At 33.2% G+C, this 21,871-nt stretch overlaps 1 protein-coding gene and 1 long non-coding RNA gene across 8 annotated transcripts in view; both read right to left on the reverse strand.

The window, feature by feature from the left end:
- Nucleotides 1–21,871, reverse strand: part of LOC138123069 (multiple PDZ domain protein-like) — a 336,364-nt gene that overhangs the window by 64,049 nt on the left and 250,444 nt on the right. The window lies entirely within an intron of this gene.
- LOC138123077 (uncharacterized) lies at nt 1,346–5,977 on the reverse strand. 2 transcript variants are annotated; one of them, XR_011156697.1, is made up of 3 exons: nt 2,474–2,840; nt 2,046–2,424; nt 1,346–1,990 (listed from the first exon to the last, which is right to left on the reverse strand). It is a non-coding gene; the product is annotated as an uncharacterized lncRNA (long non-coding RNA). The 2 variants fall into 2 exon arrangements; XR_011156696.1 differs by having other exon boundaries at nt 2,046–5,977.

The following is a 21,871-nucleotide window of genomic DNA, read 5'->3' on the forward strand; positions in this document are numbered from 1 at the left end:
TGTTTTTTTCACGATCGGGAGTAGAAATCAACTTTTCGGATGTCAACATCGTGACAGAAGTAGAGCATTTTCTCCCTAGGGAGCAAATATTTGCAAATACTTGCTCCCTAGGGAGTTTTCATTTTTTTGACAGTTGTGACAAAAATCTAATGGGAGTTTTCATTTTTTTTTACTGTTGTGACAAAAATCTAATTGTGTTGTCAAGGCAACTACTAATTCCATTAAATTCATCGAAAGATGACAACTCATTTGTCATCATTTTTTTATTCTTAAAATTTGAGATTTTTGTGCTGTTTCTACTCCCTACCGTGAAAAAAATAGTATATATACTTCTGGAGAGAATGCTCATTTTTCCCTCGGTGTTTTGTAGCCCTCGGGCTTCGCCCTCTGGCTACAAACTGCACCTTAGGAAAAATCATGCATTTCTCTCCCTCAATATATAATATACTATTGTTTTTGACATTTTCCTGAAACATTTGTTGTAATAAATACACCAGCCCATATTCAAGAAGTGGCTCGAAACGTAATTTTAATTAATTAATTTTAGTTAAATATTGCTTCTTTGTAGTTTGTACGTTGTTATAAATAGAAAAACATTTTTAACGGACCATCCACAGAAAAAACATTGACGTTTGATAGAATTCTGATAACAAATGCCAACCGAAACCGATGACAACTCAAAATCCCTACTTTTAGCCGGACTAGGCTGGCAATGCATGTGTTTCTGGACGATTTCGAGATTTGTAACTACTAAGAGGGCCCCTTCAGCACACAACACCTTTTAAGCATTTTGACCTTGTTTTCAAAGGTATGTTTAAAAAAGCAAAACTATATGGGCTTGTTCAGCACACACCATTTTTTTATCAAATCTACCCCGTTTTTCAAAGTACCTTTGTTAAAAAAAAGTTAAAATTCGCCCTTTTACCCCTGTTTGGGCCACTTCAGCACAAAAATGAATACGGTTTCGTCTAAACAAATTCGGACAAGTTCCTTATGAGCGTCCACAAAGTGGACTAGTGGGTAGCATGCGAAGCGAATTCACAAACCTGTTTTATAAGGTAGAAGGCATGATATCAAACTCATGTAGATAACGATTTTAAATGAAAATTGATAGATTTTTCCGACGGGATAAAACACCCTGTCTGTAAAAACTATATTTATTGATGAATAGGATTATATGCGATTTTGCTCTTTTTTATACTTACTACCATTATTATTGTTTCTTTTATTTCAGTTAACTTTAATTGAAACCTTTGATTACCAAATTTAAATAATAATCAACTCTTTCAATCACCATTTACTATAATTTTTATCATCAAATTATTGTGAAATAAAACTCATTGAAGCTTCTCCAACCTTTATTCAAAAAGAAAGTAAACCAATCCAAAATGAAAAAAAATCATTCAAATAAAGTGTATTACAAAATGAAAATAATTAGTGTAAGTACATATTATAAAATGAAAATAATTATTGTATTATAAAATGCAAATACTTAATGTTTTTTTCGGAAGTAAAATATTATATTATAACATAATTACATAAACATTTTTGTTTTATAATACAAAAATTTCCGATAATATTGCGGAATCTGGAAAAGTGCCCCGAATGCTTGCAGCGTTTCCACGTTGAATGGCAAGGGAAATCCTCTCGAAAAGGAATTTCTTTGATTTTGAATCGCCTGATTCCGCGATAAGTCGGTTTCCGATGACATTAATGAAATCGATGGCTTCTTTGCACCAAGGGCCTAAGGTTTCAAATGCTAAACCTTTAAACACGTAGTTTGACGAAATGATTGAACTATATTTGCTATGTTTGCGTTTGCAAGCCATTTCAGCGGCAGAACCTGAGACTTCAGATGATTTCAATACAATGTTTTATTATTGTTCAGACTATTTCATTCGAATTTCCAGATTCTCGTCCAGAGTCTTCGTCTACTTGTTGCTGTCCAGCATTCTGGTTAACTTCTCCATCAGCATTCTGTTCTGGATTGCTACAAAAAAAAGTTTTAGATACTTCGGTATACAATATACTGGGTATTTTCTTACCTATATTCCACGTAATGTCGAAGTGAAACGACAAAACGTTGTTGCTCCTCAGGCGAGCTAAACATTATCAAAGGGTCAGGTCTTCTTCGGTCCAAAAAATTAATTGTTACAGCATCGACCACTTCATTGTCAAAATTCTCAATGTCCTCTTTTACAATAACGTCTCGTTTTTGTCTATCACTTACGTCAATGGGAATAATCGTTATTCCGAACCCTTGCAATATCGCTACATTTGCACTAAAAATTTCATTGTCGGCACCTTGCTGTACCCGCACATTGTTAAATGTAGTCATATTTGTTTTGTTTTGGCGACGTCGCTGAAGTCGTTCAAGTTGTAACTGGCGCAACTCGCTTATCATTACCTTTAATTCCCTCATGTCTAAAATAATCACAAAATACTATTATTTTATCACTGTTTTTACACGTACTTTAGATTTCCTTCATATTTTCTTTACCACAAAAACACACAACGGCCCTGTAGTGGAACTATGTAACTGGGCTAGAAAGAAATTTCCTATCTTTCCTGTCTATTCTCCACAACGCTACCATGTAACTAGAATCGTGCATTACCGGACGAGCCGATGCAGAGTTCGGGCGTAGAAAACTAGAAAGACCCTCACTAGTCTTTCCAAGTTGTCGTTCTTTGTCGTGTGCACGCTACGTGTATAGTGCGGTTCGTGTCACTAAACTGACTACCGCACGCGGACTACCTAATGCAACAATGAAACATGGAGTTATGTATGATGCAATTTATAGATGCGGCTCTACGTTTGTATTTGCCGATTTCCGGTAAAACTGCACCACAGAAAATCTTGAAAAATATTTTAATTTGCAATTTTAACAGTGATAAATTAATATAATATGTTTTGTATATTTTATGTAATTATGTTTACTCTGTTGATTATGTAGGTACAATAAAAAATATAAGTATAATAATTAGGCTTGGGCAAATGCATGTTTGCATGTTTTTCCTATAAGCTCATATATGGGTGTCAAAACTACACACATGTTTATTTTTTCATTTTGAGCGATAAAAACGCATTTCATTTTTGCATATATTGCATATATCGAAGGTTTCAGACTTATTCTGCATATATAGCTGTGTTACAGCATATAAAAGCATATTTTCCTAAAAAATGGTAAAATACGAGGAAATTGGACCGGTCAAAATTTAATTTCGTTTCTAAGAAAGTCTCAAAGAAAACCACAACTCTCTGATTTACCTTTCTTGGAAAAATCCAATCCAGGTCCTTTAAAAAGAGTTGAGATCCGGACAGAAGCAAATGCAATTTAGTAATTTATTGTAATAAATAATAATATAAATTTGTTTAGATACAGTTGGTTGTAAAAAAAAGGGAAACGAAAATTTTCCTAATATAAATTTGATTTTGTCCATTTGTCAATTAATTGTCTACTTTTCAAAAATGTTATTGGATTTTGACGTTAATTCTAACCTATCTTTCGTGAGAAGGCCTCATACTATGAGAAGATTGTAAAAATGTGTCAATTTTATTCTGACAGTTCCCGTTTTTTTGCAACCAACTGTACCTACCTTACTTTCACTTAAATTTACGTATTGTTTTGTATTTAATTAAGTTGCTTTTATAATTAAAATTTTGTTGTTTTTATTACCTTGTTTTTATTACCTTAAGTATTAGATTTACTTGGGTTTAGTGTACATGTTTTACTAAACATTTCAAAGTGTTTTTCGTCAGTTAATTTTTGTTTTTACTGCATATATTAGCGCATATATCCTTGGATTACCGCATGTTTCGTGCATATTTTGATCATTTTTTACGGCATATTATCGTGCATATATGCCGTCTCTTTACGGCATATCTGCCCAAGCCTAATAATAATACAGGGTTATTCTAAATGATTGTAGTCGAAGTAGGACATGCCCATGTTATTAAATTTTTGCCGCTTTCATGTGAACTGTCAATTTTGTTGCTGTCACTCATTTTTTAGGTGAAAAGTGCGGTGATGAGAATTTTAATTATTTTTGTTAAATTAACGACCGAATCCAGAAATATTGAGTTGATTTAGAACCAATTCTGTAATATTGAGTTGTTTTGCACCCACTTTAACTCCCGTGTGTACTCACTTATTCACATAATTTTGATGTTTTTTTATGTGGAGCGGCAACCATAAATTTTACATTCAATTTTCACACCTACTTCGACTACAATAATTTAGAATAACCCTGTACATACCTATACATTAGGTATATTGTACATTTTCTGTAATTGATATGCTTATGGAAAATGAGGACTGTTCACTTTCTGGCAAGATTTGTTATTATTAATGTGATTTTTTCTTAAATTCCCACCGGAAGCTTCCATCGATTTAACAATGTTATTGGAAATTTGCATTTTATTCTGAATAAAGTCATAAAAGTAGCCTGTGTATGTGTACCGTTTCAGACGCTTTTAGCAATGTGATATCAATTATTTTCAAGTGTAGTAATGTTTTTTAGACACTCTTCATATCAGAACAATTTTAAAAATCAAATCGGATTCATATTTATATCGTATTCAATCCACAGTGTTATATAAACTCAACCTTAAAACAAACCACGAAATTCGAAATTACGCTTGACAGGCGCGTCAGGCGAAAAGTCACCATGAATAAAATAATATTCCTCTAAAAATATCCACGAAACCGAACGTTTTCAGTTCAAATTGTCACGATAGTATGACACTTCTTTCCAGACCCGAACGTTTCCGACGCGTCATAGAAACATCGCTACATAGTCGCACTAGGAAATTTCCTCTCTTTCTTGTTTCTTTCTTTCCTTTCTTTCTTCCGAGTTACATAGTTCCACTACTGGTCGTTGGTCGTTTTTCGTTTTCGATTACTGCGCAAGCTCATTAGCTTGCAGCCGGATGTATAAATAGTTGCATAAATTGCAAGTATTAATTCGATTATTCCTCGACGCCAGGCTTCTACCTGTTATTTCCAAACTACATATTTGCAAGTCTAGTATGCATTATTATTTAAGCTCCAGATGTAAGAGTAAATTACCCATTTTATAGATTCGTTCAATAAACCGCCAGTTAAATGAAATTTTCCCATCATTAGATATAAATTTTTATAACTTCATCTCGAATACTGAAAATTAAACTCATTATTCATACCTACATTAAATATTTCTTTTAGAGTAAACAAATGAATTGAACCACAAAATATTTTTAAAACAAATCATTTTAAGTAAGGTCAACAGCAGGTACACAAATTCAGTTTTACCTTATCTCCCATAAATAAATAAATAATAATTGTAGTTATTTGAGTAGATATTTGAATTTTCCAATTTATGTAAAAAATTACATAATAATATGTAAGTAAAATGTTGAAATTTACTATAAAAGGATTAATATCCAAACGGTATTGTATCAAAGTTTTCTAGAATAACTCTTTTGTCATAAACAAAACCAAATTCCTTAGTTTCTATTTTATTTAAAAGTTCTTTAGTTTTGGTATCTCTGGTAATTCGATTATATTGTGTACTGATTTTACTGTCTTTCTTTTCTAAAATATTATTTATACTATCGGAATTAATCTTTTCTGACGTTTCATAGTTTAACGTAAATCCTTTTATTTTACAAATAACTTTGTCTGTATTAGTCTTGTAACAATAACTTTTTGGGCCTGTTGATATCCAGTCTATTATCCATACGCCTTTACCTAATTCGTCTGTCCAATCTCCCAATAGACAGCCTGTTTTAACAGTGTTTTTTCCATCATCTATATAAACGATACTATCTGTGTCATAATATGCTACGTTTTTTCCTAATTTATCTAACATTTCGTATAATCTTAGTCTTGCGTTTGCAGTTGTAAAAGCAGCTATAAATACCGGGACATTTTTTTAACTCTGAACATAGTCCATTTTTATTCCCTATGCATTGTGAGTTGCTATGTAACCAACTATACCGAACACCAGAGATTTTGAAATAATGTCAAAAATTGTTCCGATTGATGGAATTGATCTATCATGTGTTGCATTGGAAATGTCACGCACATTTCTAAGGCTCTGATTGGCATAGAATAACTGCATTATGTGTATTTCTTCTTCAAACAACTTGACCATTTTGTTAAACTGTCAAGTACTCATTTTGGTTACCTTGGTTACGTGATTACATACATGCATTGACCTGTGTTTTTTAAAACTGAACATAGGGAATAAGTATGTGCTATGTTCAATGTTAAAAAAATGTCCCGGTATATTGGTATTGAAATCATTTTCAACATAGCAATCTTTTAACTTATAACCAATTTGTAACATATTTTCATTTATATCGTTTATACGTATATTATCAAGTTTCTCGTCTAATAAAATTTCATAAAACCTTTTAACATCTGTAACATATTCTGTTGCACCCATATTTTGTCTTTGCCCAAATTTACCCCATAAGGAATTTAAGCATATTTTCGCAACAGCTCTCTTTCCAGGGTTATTTTCTATTTTACCCAATTCGATACCTAGAATTTTCTAGAATTTTGACAATGAAGTGGTCGATGCTGTAACAATTAATTTTTTGGACCGAAGAAGACCTGACCCTTTGATAATGTTTAGCTCGCCTGAGGAGCAACAACGTTTTGTCGTTTCACTTCGACATTACATGGAATATAGGTAAGAAAATACCCAGTATATTGTATACCGAAGTATCTAAAACTTTTTTTTGTAGCAATCCAGAACAGAATGCTGATGGAGAAGTTAACCAGAATGCTGGACACAGTGGCGTAGATAGCTTTTTGCTTTGGGGGGGGTCCACCTACTTTTGTATTAGGTAGGTACTGTCGCGAGCAATAAATTTTGGTCGTCAATGTCATTTCAAAACTTGGTTAGATTGTCACAAATTTAAAAAATTCCCCTGTCTATTATGTCCATGTCAACAAAGTTTTACAATGGAGCATTTTCGATTGCGTCGAAGAATGACCTTGACAACCAAAATTTATTACTCGCGACTGTACCTATAAAAATTTGGTTTTCAATGTAGTTTGCTACTTATAACACTAGAATATGAAATTATCACAATACGACTTGAAGGATACTCGTCATGTTAAAAAATACCAAAAAAAACTCAAAGAACAATTTTAGATACTGGTAGCATTGCTGCAATTTAAATTTAATGATGCTGTGCCTAACCTCAAATAAATAATTAATTACAAAAAAGTTACTAAAAAAGGTCGCTATAAAATGCACACTAACGAAACTCTTGTTGCACACTGCAACTAGTCACCTTACATTATGTAAATTTTCGAAGGTCAGTTGCAAAAAACCACTTGTCATTTGCAACAGCATTTTTTTCATATTTCTGAACCAAATAAAGGCACAAAGAGATCAGAAAATCATAGTTTCGGTTGAATATTTTAAATATAAGTACAGTTTTAAAGTTATTTCCAATGACTAATGCCATAAAAGTGCTGTTGCAAATGCAAAGTGTTTTTTTGCAACTTGTGTCAACTTTACATATAATTCATTTTTTCTTTAAAACCATTGTCAAAGTGTTGACATGTTGGTATGAACCACTAGTTTTCCTCCACCAAAGTGCCTGACATGTGGACCTATCAAAATGAATTTCCTGCGATGGCTGAGTATTCTTCTATTGCCAACTAGTAAAACTGACAACAATGCACTAGACATTGACGCTATTTATAACCCCAAACTTAGAAAAATATAACCTAATTCAACAAACAGCTTTACTACCAAATTAAATGCAAAATTTCCATGGGCTCCCATTATGCCAAAACAACATGAATGCATTTTTTGTAGTCGATTTTTTAATTTTTAAATTGTGATTTTTTTTCAACACTGATGACTTTATGTACAGTCGCGAGCAATAAATTTTGGTCGTCAAGGTCATTCTTTGACGCAATTGAAAATGCTCCATTGTAAAAGAGTCGTAAATATCATAACCTATCATCACGTTGTATGACATTAATTGTCATTTTTTTCTCAATTTTTTGACACTTTGTTGACGTGGGCATAATCAGGCAAGGAAATTTTTTAAATTAGTGACAATCTAACCAAATTTTGAAATGACATTGACGACCAAAATTTATTGCTCGCGACAGTATATACTGAAAAAGTATTATTATTCAGTTGTAAAAAAATATGGATCAGCTCTGGGGGGGGTCCGGACCCCCTGGACCCCCCCCTTATCTACGCCACTGGCTGGACAGCAACAAGTAGACGAAGACTCTGGACGAGAATCTGGAAATTCGAATGAAATAGTCTGAACAATAATAAAACATTAAGTATTTGCATTTTATAATACAATAATTATTTTCATTTTATAATATGTACTTACACTAATTATTTTCATTTTGTAATACACTTTATTTGAATGATTTTTTTTCATTTTGGATTGGTTTACTTTCTTTTTGAATAAAGGTTGGAGAAGCTTCAATGAGTTTTATTTCACAATAATTTGATGATAAAAATTATAGTAAATGGTGATTGAAAGAGTTGATTATTATTTAAATTTGGTAATCAAAGGTTTCAATTAAAGTTAACTGAAATAAAAGAAACAATAATAATGGTAGTAAGTATAAAAAAGAGCAAAATCGCATATAATCCTATTCATCAATAAATATAGTTTTTACAGACATGGTGTTTTATCCCGTCGGAAAAATCTATCAATTTTCATTTAAAATCGTTATCTACATGAGTTTGATATCATGCCTTCTACCTTATAAAACAGGTTTGTGAATTCGCTTCGCATGCTACCCACTAGTCCACTTTGTGGACGCTCATAAGGAACTTGTCCGAATTTGTTTAGACGAAACCGTATTCATTTTTGTGCTGAAGTGGCCCAAACATGGGTAAAAGGGCGAATTTTAACTTTTTTTTAACAAAGGTACTTTGAAAAACGGGGTAGATTTGATAAAAAAATGGTGTGTGCTGAACAAGCCCATATAGTTTTGCTTTTTTAAACATACCTTTGAAAACAAGGTCAAAATGCTTAAAAGGTGTTGTGTGCTGAAGGGGCCCTCTTAGTAGTTTTGTAATTTACCAAATTCCGGCCGGTGGCACGAAAAATTTGTTGTAGTGTCTGCGATTGTATTTACGAGGGAGGTTCATCATTTATTGTCCCTAATAGATTAAATATGTGCCCAAGAAGGGCTCACGACTACAAGAAATTCATAAAAAGCGTAATGAAGTTTCCAGCCAGTAATGTGTGATTTTTTGTAGGAAACATTAACATTTTGGACGTTCTTTCAGTTTGTTAATTGAGTGTATTGACACCAAAATTTTGTTGCTGGCATAAAAATATCGAAGTTTAGCGAAGGCGTACCATTTTCTAGTTAAATAATTCATTTTTTGTGAGAATTTCGATGTAAAATTGGAAACATAGATATCTGAGAAACTATCAGCCTGAAGAACATACCTGGCACATGCGTGTAAAACAGGCGGTCCAAATGTCTAAAAAAATGGGGGTTCCTATTTAAAAAAACTAGCGGAAAATGGGGAAAAATGTCAATTATCGAAAATATTTCTTTAAAAAAATCTAATTGATCTGTCCAAGTTCTTTTCGAAAAACTCAGCGGGAAGAAAATTTGTTCACTATTCCAATCTTTTCGCATTCACTGTATATACAGAAAAACTTTTGTCACTCACTTCACCATTTCAACACCGGTACCTATATTGTATTTGTCTCAGGTAATTACTAATTACTTTGAGAAAGAATATTGTTTGAATTTTTCTAGTTTTCTCTTGAAGCTTGAACAGAGCTTGGGTAGAAAATATTTATTTATCGTTCTTTCCTGCGGTTTTTATATCGCTATGTCAACATCGTCTACCAATAATCAAACGATTTCTATTTCTTCCACAATAATTCCTTCTTGAAATTTTTTCATTCGCCCCCTCGCTCACCATTGTTTTTCTTTAGGTTTTTTTTTTTTTTTAGTTCGTTTGTGCGAATTAATCATTAAGCTTTGAACTTGGCTGTACATTACACAGTTTGTGAAAATTTATTAAGCGCATGTCGTTTTGCTCTGCTCGTGTTTCGCTTTCAAAATACACAGATACGTATAATTATTTAAATAATATTTACTTAAAAGATATAATTGCTGTTAAAGCTTTGGATAATCGCAATAACAGCAGAACAACGTTTCTACGGGGTGATCAAGAATGACTGAGTCTGTTGGTAACAATGAAATTTGGCAAATTTAAAATTTACCAACGAAGGTTAATTTTTGTAATAGTATAAACATAACCTGCATAACCAAGAATGTTTTTAATGTGATCTCAAGTTAAAAAATCCGGTCAGTGCGTGGTCAGTGCCAATTACTAGACAAAAATCACCAGTATTTTCAATTGTTTCATTGCCAACAGACTCAGTCATTGTTGATCACGCTGCATATAGATTTCACTAAACTCTGAAAACAAATGTTTCTAATCAGGCTCCTATATGTCTATAATGGATTTAAATCACAAATTACTTTGGAATGTTAACTGTACAGTTTGGTACCAAGTTTCCCTGTACACAGTATTTAAATATTGTTTTCACTACTAGTCTCAGAAGGCATCATTATTTACTCCTGAACCCAGCCCAGAAGTAGAATTTCTCTCCCACGTTTAATAACCGTCACCTAGCAATGAAAGATTGTTGTTCATTTCATTGGTTAACGTAGACGATTTTCATAGCAATCGTTTAGAAATGACAATTTTTATTAATAATTATTACATATCAGAAAGCAGAAAGGGTTTTAACGTATCTAGTAGTGAAAAAATAAGTATATAAACCACGGCAGAGAAGTCCCTTATAGCATACTCGACGAGCCTCGGGATCTAATCTTGGCGCTCTGGCTATAATCATGAACTTCTCCACCTTGGTGTATAATATACTATTGTTATACGAGGAAATAATTTATTGCAGAATTATCAAAAGCTTCACGTAAAATTGTCTCAGTCCTGATCCAAACTGAACTCTGAAAGGGTCTGTTAAAATTATGGTCAATGTTTGTAATTTTTCAAGTACTTAATTATTACTGCGTACATGTCGAGGTGATTTTGACAACAATTATCTCAACTTTGTAAATGTCGATCGGTGTTTAATTGAACAGAGGTTTAGGTAGCGCTTTTAATTGTACATAATGAAAACAGCAGACAATTCCTAAATAAGTGATTTCACGCGACAATTGCGTTAAATGAGAGCTTTTGCAAGCGACACAGTCCGAACTTAACATTATATTCCCTCTGTAGGACGGAATTCAATATACAACCTAACGATGTAATACCTTTAGTCAGCAGAGTAATGATTACAGATTTGTGGGTCTGAAGAGTAATTTCCCTCCACTACATCCTTGCAAATCCAAACAGTAAATAATGGATCCCATTCAAATTTACTTTCAGGACCTTTTAAGTATCCATTTAGAAGCCATAAATTGTGTAAAGGTGAAATAAATAGGTCCCACAAACTTTCTTGGGTATTTGATATTTAATGATGCGTAGAACGGACGCGCAGTTTGCACAAAAGAGAACAAATCTGGCGGAGGTCTTTCCATTATTCATTTTAATAATACGTATGTATGAGGAGATAGAGAAATGGAACAAATCATAATTAAGTAAATGGACAAATATACACTTGAAATGGAAAACAGATTTCATTTTTCAAGAACAAAACGGTACGCCGTGACACAATAATCGTCTGTAAATATTAATAAAACATGTTTATTTAATATAAATATAATTTTATAAAAAGGAAAAGTCAACAGAAGAAAGAATTTTCTACTTTACACGTACGTTCACCCCGACGCTTCTTATTAAATGTCTGAACAGTTTATGAGGGAAAAAAATGGAAACTTTCCCTCTTTAATTTTTTTACAGCCATAATATTTTATTTGCGAAAGACATACACAACTTAGAAAGCAATAAAGCCTCTTCCTGCAGCTCAAGAAAGTTTCTTAGTGATATTAAAAAGGAAGGCGATTGTGTACGTAATTGGTATCCGACCGACGTAAAAGTCTTCATAAGAGAGGAGATATCGAATCGGAACAAATAAGTTTATTATTTTATTGGGCCGTTTAGCAAGATAAAAAGGATTTCACAAAAAGTCATGTTGCTAAGTTAAATGTAACGACTTGGGCCATCATCTCGTGGAAGAAGCGCGATAAAAAAGAAGGAGAAGCAAATTATTTCGAATCTAGGAGATATCGTCGTTTTCATATTTGCTGAGGACAGTTTGCGATGTTGGATAATTTGTTTTTAATGATAGTTAAAAAATAATACTGGGGAAATGCTATATTCAGTTTTGAGATGTGTTCAACGTTATTATTGGTAGATGGAATCTACGGTAGAATAGTCGTTTTTTTGATGAGCCACATCAACCATTCACGTTTATTACGACTACGAGAAATAATACCATCGATTTCTACTTTTCAAATACTTAATTTTGTTTACCCAATACCTCCTCATGTTACTGCGGTAAATTCAAATAAATAAAGTACACCATTCCTCACTAGTGAGAGAAAATAATTCAAAGTCACGGAGAAATAATTATTATCAGTTAATTGATTTGTGTTGCGCAACAAAATAATAAAATAATAAATCTTATTCGTAATTTCTAAAATGGCATATCAAATAACTTCTCATTGTTAGAGTTAAAAAATCCACGAAAAAAATATTGTATTGCTTTCGCGCTGAATGCAATTAATCAGATTCAACACTTGTATAATATATAATTATTATAAATCGTTAGTCTCTAATCTGCCTCTCCATATTGTCCCATAAATGTTCAATGAGGTTTAAGTCAGGACTTCTTGCTGTTCATTACAGTGAGCTATTCATCCTGCAAGTAATGGCACACAACCCGAGAGTCTTGCATTCTCTTGCATACAATTGTTCTCATAACAGATGATTTTTTGTGTAATGATACTGTTAATCTTGATAATAATAATCAATTGCACAACTCCTTTCAATCAAAATTATCTTGATTTTTCATGCGGTTGCTTTTAATGAAATTGGCAATATTTTCAATTTTGAACTCGTGTCCTACTCGAGATGTTCGTCCCTTAAACAATTTCAAAACACATTTTATCTTATGTGTCAGAAGAAGTCACTTGCGTCTAAACTACTAAACTATGTATTTTTTTTATAAAAAGAAGGGACGTCATCGACAATCACAAACCTATTTCGTTCGTTTCTGTTATTAGTAAAGTTTTTGAAAAGACATTTCAAAAGCAAGTAATTAAACATTCTAAAACAATCTTTTCAATCCATTTTGATTTCGTGACTTTGACAAGGCCATCTAGGTTCACTTTTTAATTTATTATGAAATGCTCTTGGTGGCACATCGCACGATACACTCCTATTACTTAATAAAAAATCTTAAGTGGGGCAAATTTTTCTCCTAAACTTTATGCTCTTTTCTTAATTATCGATTTCAGTAAATTTCACTCACCCCTATTCTTACGAGCTTACGACGTGGAATACCGCAAGCATTCGTTTTGAACCAATTATTTTCCGGATGTATTAATAAAGGATTAACTACAATCCCAAACAAAAATATCCTTCATGGTACCATTTCCTGACGTCGCATAACTACGTAGATTGTAACTTCTTTTAGAAACATTTTAGAAACAATCACTGAATTAGTTTTACTGCAAATTGACTAACCTAAATTGTTTCAAAAACGAAATCATCCCATTTTTCTTTGAAAAACTTGTTGACAGTAAATAATCCCAATTCAATAAAATTTCTGCAGCAGACGTCTTATCTTAAAAGTACCGATCTTAAATATTTCAACAAAAAGTTAAGAAGAATCAATGGTATCGTTGATAAATCAATTATTTGCAGTCACCTAAAAATTTTCGTGATTTTTGTATATGTTGATTTTTTTAAATATACCGGTTGAGTCAGAACCCAGTTTACCCAACGCTTTTTTTATTCAACCTTGAAACGAAAATACAAAATCTGGGAGTTTACTGTTTTAAATAAACAATCTGTATATTTTCACATTTTAAAATTAAAAGTCTTGTCAAAAAAGTTTAGAAAAATTGTTTTTAAATTTCTTATCCGATCCCCTTATCCGATTTTAAATCTGTTTTGATTAATGATTATATATTTTTTTTGTTCTACACTGTCAGAATTAGAGAATTTTTTCCTGTGTGAACGGATTTTGATAAATGTCACCACTTGTAAAAAGGAAACGTCAAAGCTAATTTTAAAGATTTTAAGAGATTTGGAGCCTTTAAGGGGTTCATCGAACAAAAAAACGCTGTATTCAACTCGTTCCTGTGTCAATTGGGCTTTTTTGGCACTCGTGGACCTTTAAAACGCTCGTTTCTCTCGCGTGAACCCAATTTACACACGAACTCGTCAAATAAACTACTAGTTTTATGAAATGAAAAATGCGTTAGACGCGATTGTATTTTAAATTTTTCTTTGACGTATTTATATACTTATTTGAAAATAAAAATTGAAAAATTTTTGATTATTGTTTTGTGTTGTGGGAAATGTTTTTCACTAAATTTATAATTTTCCATTTCATGTTGTCTGAGAGCAAATTTTTTCTATTTCTATTTCTTTTAGCGGATCAGTCTTTTAAGGCAGATTGTGGGAATAAACGTGGATTACTTTATGTAAATATTAATTTTTGTTATAGCTAAAACTACGCTGATAACACCTGATATAATTTTAAACAGTTGTCTATTCGTGTTTACCAAAATATAATTGTCCAAAAAAATGTCAAGTATTATAAGTAGATTCAATTCAGAAGTTTTTAGAAACTTCTAGAAACTATGAATATAAAAATAAAAGGAGTGTTAAGAGGCCGGTTGTAATTTTTCATGTTGAATGACTAAAAAAATTAAACATCTCGTAACGGATTTTACAGTTAGTGAGAATGTCAAACATCATCATCGATTTGAACAAATTTGGACAAGCTTATTTACATGTTATTGCGGTACCAAACACCCACAACTCAGTCATACATGCCAGCATAAAATTTTTTCAGCTTTCGTTGGCACTTAGTATCGTAAAATTTAGAAAACGTTTGTATTTTACCTTTAATTATATCTGCTGCTGGCGTGATTCCAGAAACTTTAATTGAAAAGTTACATGCTACAACATTAAACAAAAATTTAACTACTGTACCCCAAAAGTCAACTTAAATTAATTCGTGTCTAGTACATAAACGATTCTTCCAAAAAAAGAAGATAGTTGTCTCGAAAGGCGGCATTTATAGGTGTGAATGATGTTGGTTGGATCTTATCGTCTTACCCATCAATCAGATTGGGAAGTTTTCGAATGTTTCAAATGAAATGAGGAGTAAATAACGCACACGTGTTTTATGAACGGCAGAGGAAACAAGAACCTCAAGAAAAACTGTTGATGAACGTAAACGATCGATCTGTTTGTACACGGAGATGACTCATTTTCTATAAAATTCTCAACGATGTGCCAACGCTTGATAGACATCCTTTAAACAATTTCGAAGGCGATGTTTAGGCGTTAGTCTGTCAAGAGTGAGAAGAAATATTGTTAGAGGAACTCAAATGCAACTATCCAGATCTTGAAAAGTTCACTCTAGTTAACAACGATATATGGGTCACGATTAAGATATTCGGAGAATTTAGGGTACAAAGTGTTTACCACAGGAATACACTCCACGCTGCAAGATGTCCGAAAGGGTCATCGAGCGAACGATGATTGAAGTCGAATGAGAAAGGGAACCGAAGATAGGGGAAATTCAAGTTAACTCAATAGTGTGCAAAACAGTAAAAAAAGGTGTGCCGCGTCATATTTTATTGACTGAGATAAGTGCGTTCTGTGTCCAAAAGATATGGCACGGAGGAAGGTCGTTTCCGGAATGATTTACATATGCGACAGTCACCCCAATGGAGTTGTGTGAAATGCATAAACTATCACGAAATCTGTATATTTACACGAAATGATTTTTAATAAGCAAAGCGAAGGAGCGTTTTCTCGCAGCAAAATAATTTTTGGAAATTAAAATAAACAAGCTGTTTAAAATAAAAATTTGTTTATGATCTTTCATGACAGTTATAGAATCATTCATATTTTACAAGCGTAACAGCAACACATAGATAACGCTTTTTAATAATCCGTTTTAAGTACATAACTTACACTATTGAGAGGAAATTTATAATGTAATATGTAATAAGCGTTTAATTTTTAAAATTTTATCTCTTCATCTCATTGCTTAGTGTCATTAGTAGGTTGACTGATGATGTCACATTCTTCACGGTCTACAAATCACTTTATTTCTGTACTAATTGTCGTAGAACGGTGTAAACACAAGCCCACTATCAAATTTAATTATTTAGTATCGAGTGTAAACAATTTGTTTTGTTAGAAATCGTCCAAATTATCAAAATAAAATCTAAAATTTTGTACACACAGAGTGTTAATGAATTAGATTAAAATTTCCCGGTACACATCTTGGTTAAGTGAGCAAGTAGTGGCCAAGATTTTTGGGTAAGATACAAATTATCGCATTATGGATTGCTTCCAAGTATTAAAATAATTCTTACCGTGTTACTAAAATTTATGAATGTTGCAGATTTGAGTAATTCATGGAGAACAATAATAATAGAATTATATAGTAAGTGTAAATTTTTTCTAATAAATTTAAGTATTGGGACAATTACTGAATAAAAATGAAATATGCGTAAGTCAAAAAAAATCTGGAGTGGATAGGACGATGATATCCTAAAGAAATTTCTCCTGCTTGACATTGTTCTAAAATTAATACATGGCAGCTGTTGGCAAAAATAAATTTTTCCCACGATCGTTTTTTCATACAAAAAGACTAGTGCGGTTATGTAATATAAGGGCACTAATGCTGTTATGTAAAACCAAAAATAAGTATCTAATGAGGTTTTTTTGTGAAATGTTACAAAAGTCGATTGGGTCTGCTTTTTTCAGACTTTTTCTCGATTCTGTTATATTCCATTTATCAATCTCGTAGCGTAAACTATTTATAGTCTTAAACCGCCGTTTAGATGTTTTGTATTCGGTGTGAAAGTTTAACATTAATAACCGATTTATAGAGTGAAAGATAACAAATTTAATATTTCACATTTTTCACTAGCTCAGTTTTAACTATGCATCTGTAATTTCCATTTGTCTCAAATCTATAAATTATAAGTCACTTCAAAATGGAAAATCCATCTAATGATGGAAAAGTGTACATGAGAGTTGCTCCGTTAAAGAACTTTCAAAAAAAGTTTTGAAGCTAGAAAGCAGAAAAAAGTGCTAAAAAAAATTTCAAAACGAAACTTCTGTTTCTCACATAATTTAGTGTTAGGTTTAGTGTTAAACATCAATTTAATAAGAACCCGAGACGAAGCCGTGGGCTTTTATTTGATAACAATTGACATTTTGCCGGAGTAATTTATGGATGTTTGCCACAAATTTAACTCTTCAAAAAATTGGCAAATTGTTTCAGAAATCTTTCTAATATAACTTACCACCAAGGATATACGGCTGATTATATACAGAAAAAAAAAACACAGATAATTAAATATTCGCCACATATTTTCACTTTATACATATCAGGTAATAGTATATTACATACCGAGGTGGAAAGTGTTCCATTCCTGTCGAGAGAACAATAGTTACCGAGAGGCTTGCCCTCGAGGTGAACTAGTTCTCGAGACACAGGAATGGACTTTCCCCGAGGTTTGTATACTATTTTATTCACAATCAATCATTTAATAAAACAAGCAACATTATAATAATAAAAAATAAATAAAAACCAACCTCCGTAATATTATCGTTTATTTCGGCAAAATATTAAAACTTAGTACGCGCGCACGATTGAGATTGTATTAAATTTTAGTTCAGAAAAGTCAAACCAAATTGACATTTGCTCACATTTTTTAACAAACAAAATGTGCGATATTGAAATAGACTGTACCCTCCCCAGAATTGCGGGAATCCGCACACAAATTAACACTCAATCTCTTACCTGAGAAAAGCAAATTACGATATCAGAAAAACGTACAGACATTTTCGCGATTGGTGCGATAGTAGCGCCACCACAGGTCAGTTATGGGTTTCATTACTAACCGCTTACCACTCATTACTGACTCCTCTTTTCATCATTACTGACCGGTTAATGTGTACACAAGTAATCGCTCACTTTCTAACCTTTAAGAGGTTAGAAAAGCTGTACGTTACTAACCGATTGTGAATAAAATAAATTTAACATAAATTATCGTCTTAACGTACAGTTAGGGACGCGGAATTTCGGGCATCATTTTTCTGTCACTTCAAAAAATTGCAATGTAAATCACCCTTTATTGTCAACGTGAAATTCAAATTTTTAAATTTATTTTCTGTTCACGTCAATCGCATGTCAATCAAAATGAAAAATTGCGGTTAATAATATAAAGCCTGTTTTACATTTTTTGACAGTATACCTATTGACAGTGATGCCCGAAATTCTGTGCCTCTAACTGTAGGTATTTGTTTCACAAATTCGACAAATTGTTTGACAATTATTTTTTACTGTGTTGCTCGTTTCTATTCAACCTTTAAGCAAATTCTGATCGTCGATTGGTCATGGATGGAGTCGTGGAGAAATATTTTATCAAATTATATCCCAGTGTGCAAATTTGGACGTATTTATCAAATTATATCCTCGTTCAAATCAATTTGATTGGCCGTTAGTTACCGTGAAATACACATGATTCCAACACAGCTGAAAGGTATGGTATTTTTTGAACGTATAATCAGCATTTTTATTAAAAAACTGCAACAGAAAGAAGCATGCAAAATAATACAAAATAAGAATCAAGAAGGATCTAATTATGAAATTTAGCGAGCAATTTACTTTTGGACCAGTCAGAATGGAGAGGTTTAAAAATTCCTCAAGAACTATTCAAAAACTAAAGACTTTTTTTTTACTTTTTTTATTAAACTAGTTTATATGGTGTGGAAACTCTAACTGGAATAAAATTCATAACTTGGGCATAGCCGATTTTTGTAAAAAATCTCAAAGCAGGTCGATTTTTGTTTTTCCTTGCCCATATTTTGGCGCATATGGTTTTTGTATATCTGCTCCCGAAAGTGCGCAACCACCCCTAACTGTTTTTTTTTTCAAATATAAGGGTATGCCAAGTGATACCTCGTTTGAAAGCCCACTTCGCAAGGAATACAACGCACTATCTGCTTCCTGAATATTTTCAAAGCCTATCTGCTAAAAAAATAAAAACCAATTTTATAAGTTGAATACTACATATTTAATGCAACAAATGTTCAAAATGTTGTTCGGTTATTTTACCTAGACCTTACTCTGACATATCCCCATAAAAAAAGTCGAGGGGAGTAAGATCCGGAGATCTTGCCGGCCACTCAATTTGACCTCTTCTTCCAATCTATCGATTGGGAAAAACTTCTTCCAAATATCTACGACCGACCACAGCAAAATAGGATGGAGCTCCGTCCTGTTGATATCATGCAGAAAATCACATTTCTTAGAAAACTTGCATTCAGAAGTGGTATGAAATCAATATTCCTTGCGGTCTAGCAAGCGGTAAAACAACGGTACGTAATAGAAAAAAAATAAGGTCCCCGGAGAAGAAACGTGTTACACCATATGCATATTACAATCTCGTGAATAGGAAAGATCGGCACCAACGACAAGAGAGGCGGTTAACCTGGAGCACCTCGTAGTGCTCGAATAACTTATTTATTTTCCGCTTACCGTCTGCAACTCTCTTTATAACCCCGTGCAAGTTTGAAAATAACCATAGGAAGAATACTGCAAATGGCAGTCGTCTTACGTTTTGCATATTTGACGATGGCTCCATGCCCGGAAAATAACCTCCAGAAACAGGGCGAGGGAGCAAAAGGGAATAAACGTCCGTAATCGAGTTTTTAATGTACCGACAGGACCTAAAAGTAAATCAGTTTTGAGCGGTCCTCCTGACGTTATCTCTCCGAATCCAAGTCACTCCGGTATGAGTGAAACCAGAACAAAGATAAAAAATAATTAAGTTAACTGGGGTAAAGTCGAGGGCGCTCATCCGGTAAAGTAGAACACAGTACTCCACAAACACAGGAAATAAGAGGAATTGAAATGATGTTGTCTGCTGTCGGATCCTGGTGCGTCTCTTTTATCAACCGTATAATCGGAACTTTCACTTTAATAACATTACACAGGGTGGTACCCGACGAAATCTTCATTATTCGAGGAGCGTCAGACATAAGCCCCGTGATTCATGTAAATGGCAACATCATGGCCCCAGGTTAAGTATCGACTATATAGCGAGACTCTCCGGTCGGGAAATTTGATCAAACTTCCACCGAAGATTAATTTCGCCAGAAATTGCGTGAATTTTTCGGGAGCCGGGCCCGTAAGATAGTTACGGGATTATTAAATTCTTCCGCACTGACATGTTTCGCTTTGGTAATTCCTGACTGTCGAAATCAACGAATTAATCCGGAATGCATCCGGAGAAACAGCAGACACTGGAAACGTATTAATACATCGAAAACTTCAACCAACTTCCAAGACTGATTCGGAAACTCTTAGACAAAACAAACAAAATTTCAGCTAAACAAATTTCAGCTTTCACCAGAAGTTTAGGCAGTCGGGGCATTTCTCGTTATGCGAAATGGAATTATGTGTCGGAAATTGGAAGAAAGTTGGAGGAATGGTCGATCAGGTCATCGTTTGACGCAGGACTTTTATGACAACAGATTTATGTGCAAAACACAAAGTGTTAAAATCTTGTTCGACCACATTTCTGCTCTTCGGAGTAAATTCTTGTTTGTTTCCTACAACGAGATAAAAAACAACCGTGCAAGACTAACATTTATTTAACAGGACTTCTAGAAACACAGCACACTTTTAGAACTTTCTCAGCTGTTCACAGTTTATTAAGTATTTTTATATCTCATACTTATTCTTAACAAAGCATTGTGTAAACCATCATATGATGTAATGAGAACCAATGAAAATTTGAACAGGATTTTATGGAAGTTATTCTCGTTGAAACAGAAGACCACTGCGATAAAAGATTAATTTCAACAACATATTTCGTTTTACGCAGCCACTTCCCAAAGGGATGAACGGTTTGTGTATTAAAACGTAATTGAACAAAACACTTTAGTGAAGATGCCATAAAAATTAGTTCAGTAATTTCTTAGTTATAAGTAGACAAGGAATACATACATACAAATTTTATATCTTAAACAGGGTTATTACATGGGACAATCATATATAATAATAACCCTGTAATACGGCAAGATAACGTGTTAGGTATTAAAGAAAACTACCAGAGGAACGGGTATGCCAGTGAAGAAGTGGAAAGATTGACAGCAAAAGGATGAATGTAGAGCTGAGTGAAAGGGACAAAGACAGACAAACAAGAAAGAAGGGAGAGAATCAAAGAATCCAGATACAACAGGGAGTGAGTATGAGAGGTGTATGACCGAGGAAATTCCGCAGTATCTGGGGAGAGAGAGTGCAAAAGAAAGAAAAATGATGCCGAGATTTGGATGTGGGAACGAGGAGAGATAACACAGGTATTGGACGGAAGGAGAAGAAAGAAGGTGCAGAATGTGCTACGAGAGGAGAGAGACAATTGAGCACACGTGGAGTGGATGTAGCGAAATTAGAGAGAGGGAGAGAAAGGAATGGGGAGAAATACTGAATGAAGACAGAAGGGAGATAGGATGGATGAAAGAGATATGGAAAAGGAGAGACAGAATGGCAAAAGAAAGGGGTGAGGGATAGAAAGAAAAAATGTTATTATTTTTGGAATTGTTATTTCTTTAGATAAAACTCTAACTGTAAACAAATAAAGCATTACCATACCTATTCGTACTAAAGAAGACTAAAAAG

The sequence above is a fragment of the Tenebrio molitor genome, chromosome 2 (genome assembly GCF_963966145.1).
Source record: "Tenebrio molitor chromosome 2, icTenMoli1.1, whole genome shotgun sequence".
Lineage (NCBI taxonomy): Eukaryota > Metazoa > Arthropoda > Insecta > Coleoptera > Tenebrionidae > Tenebrio > Tenebrio molitor.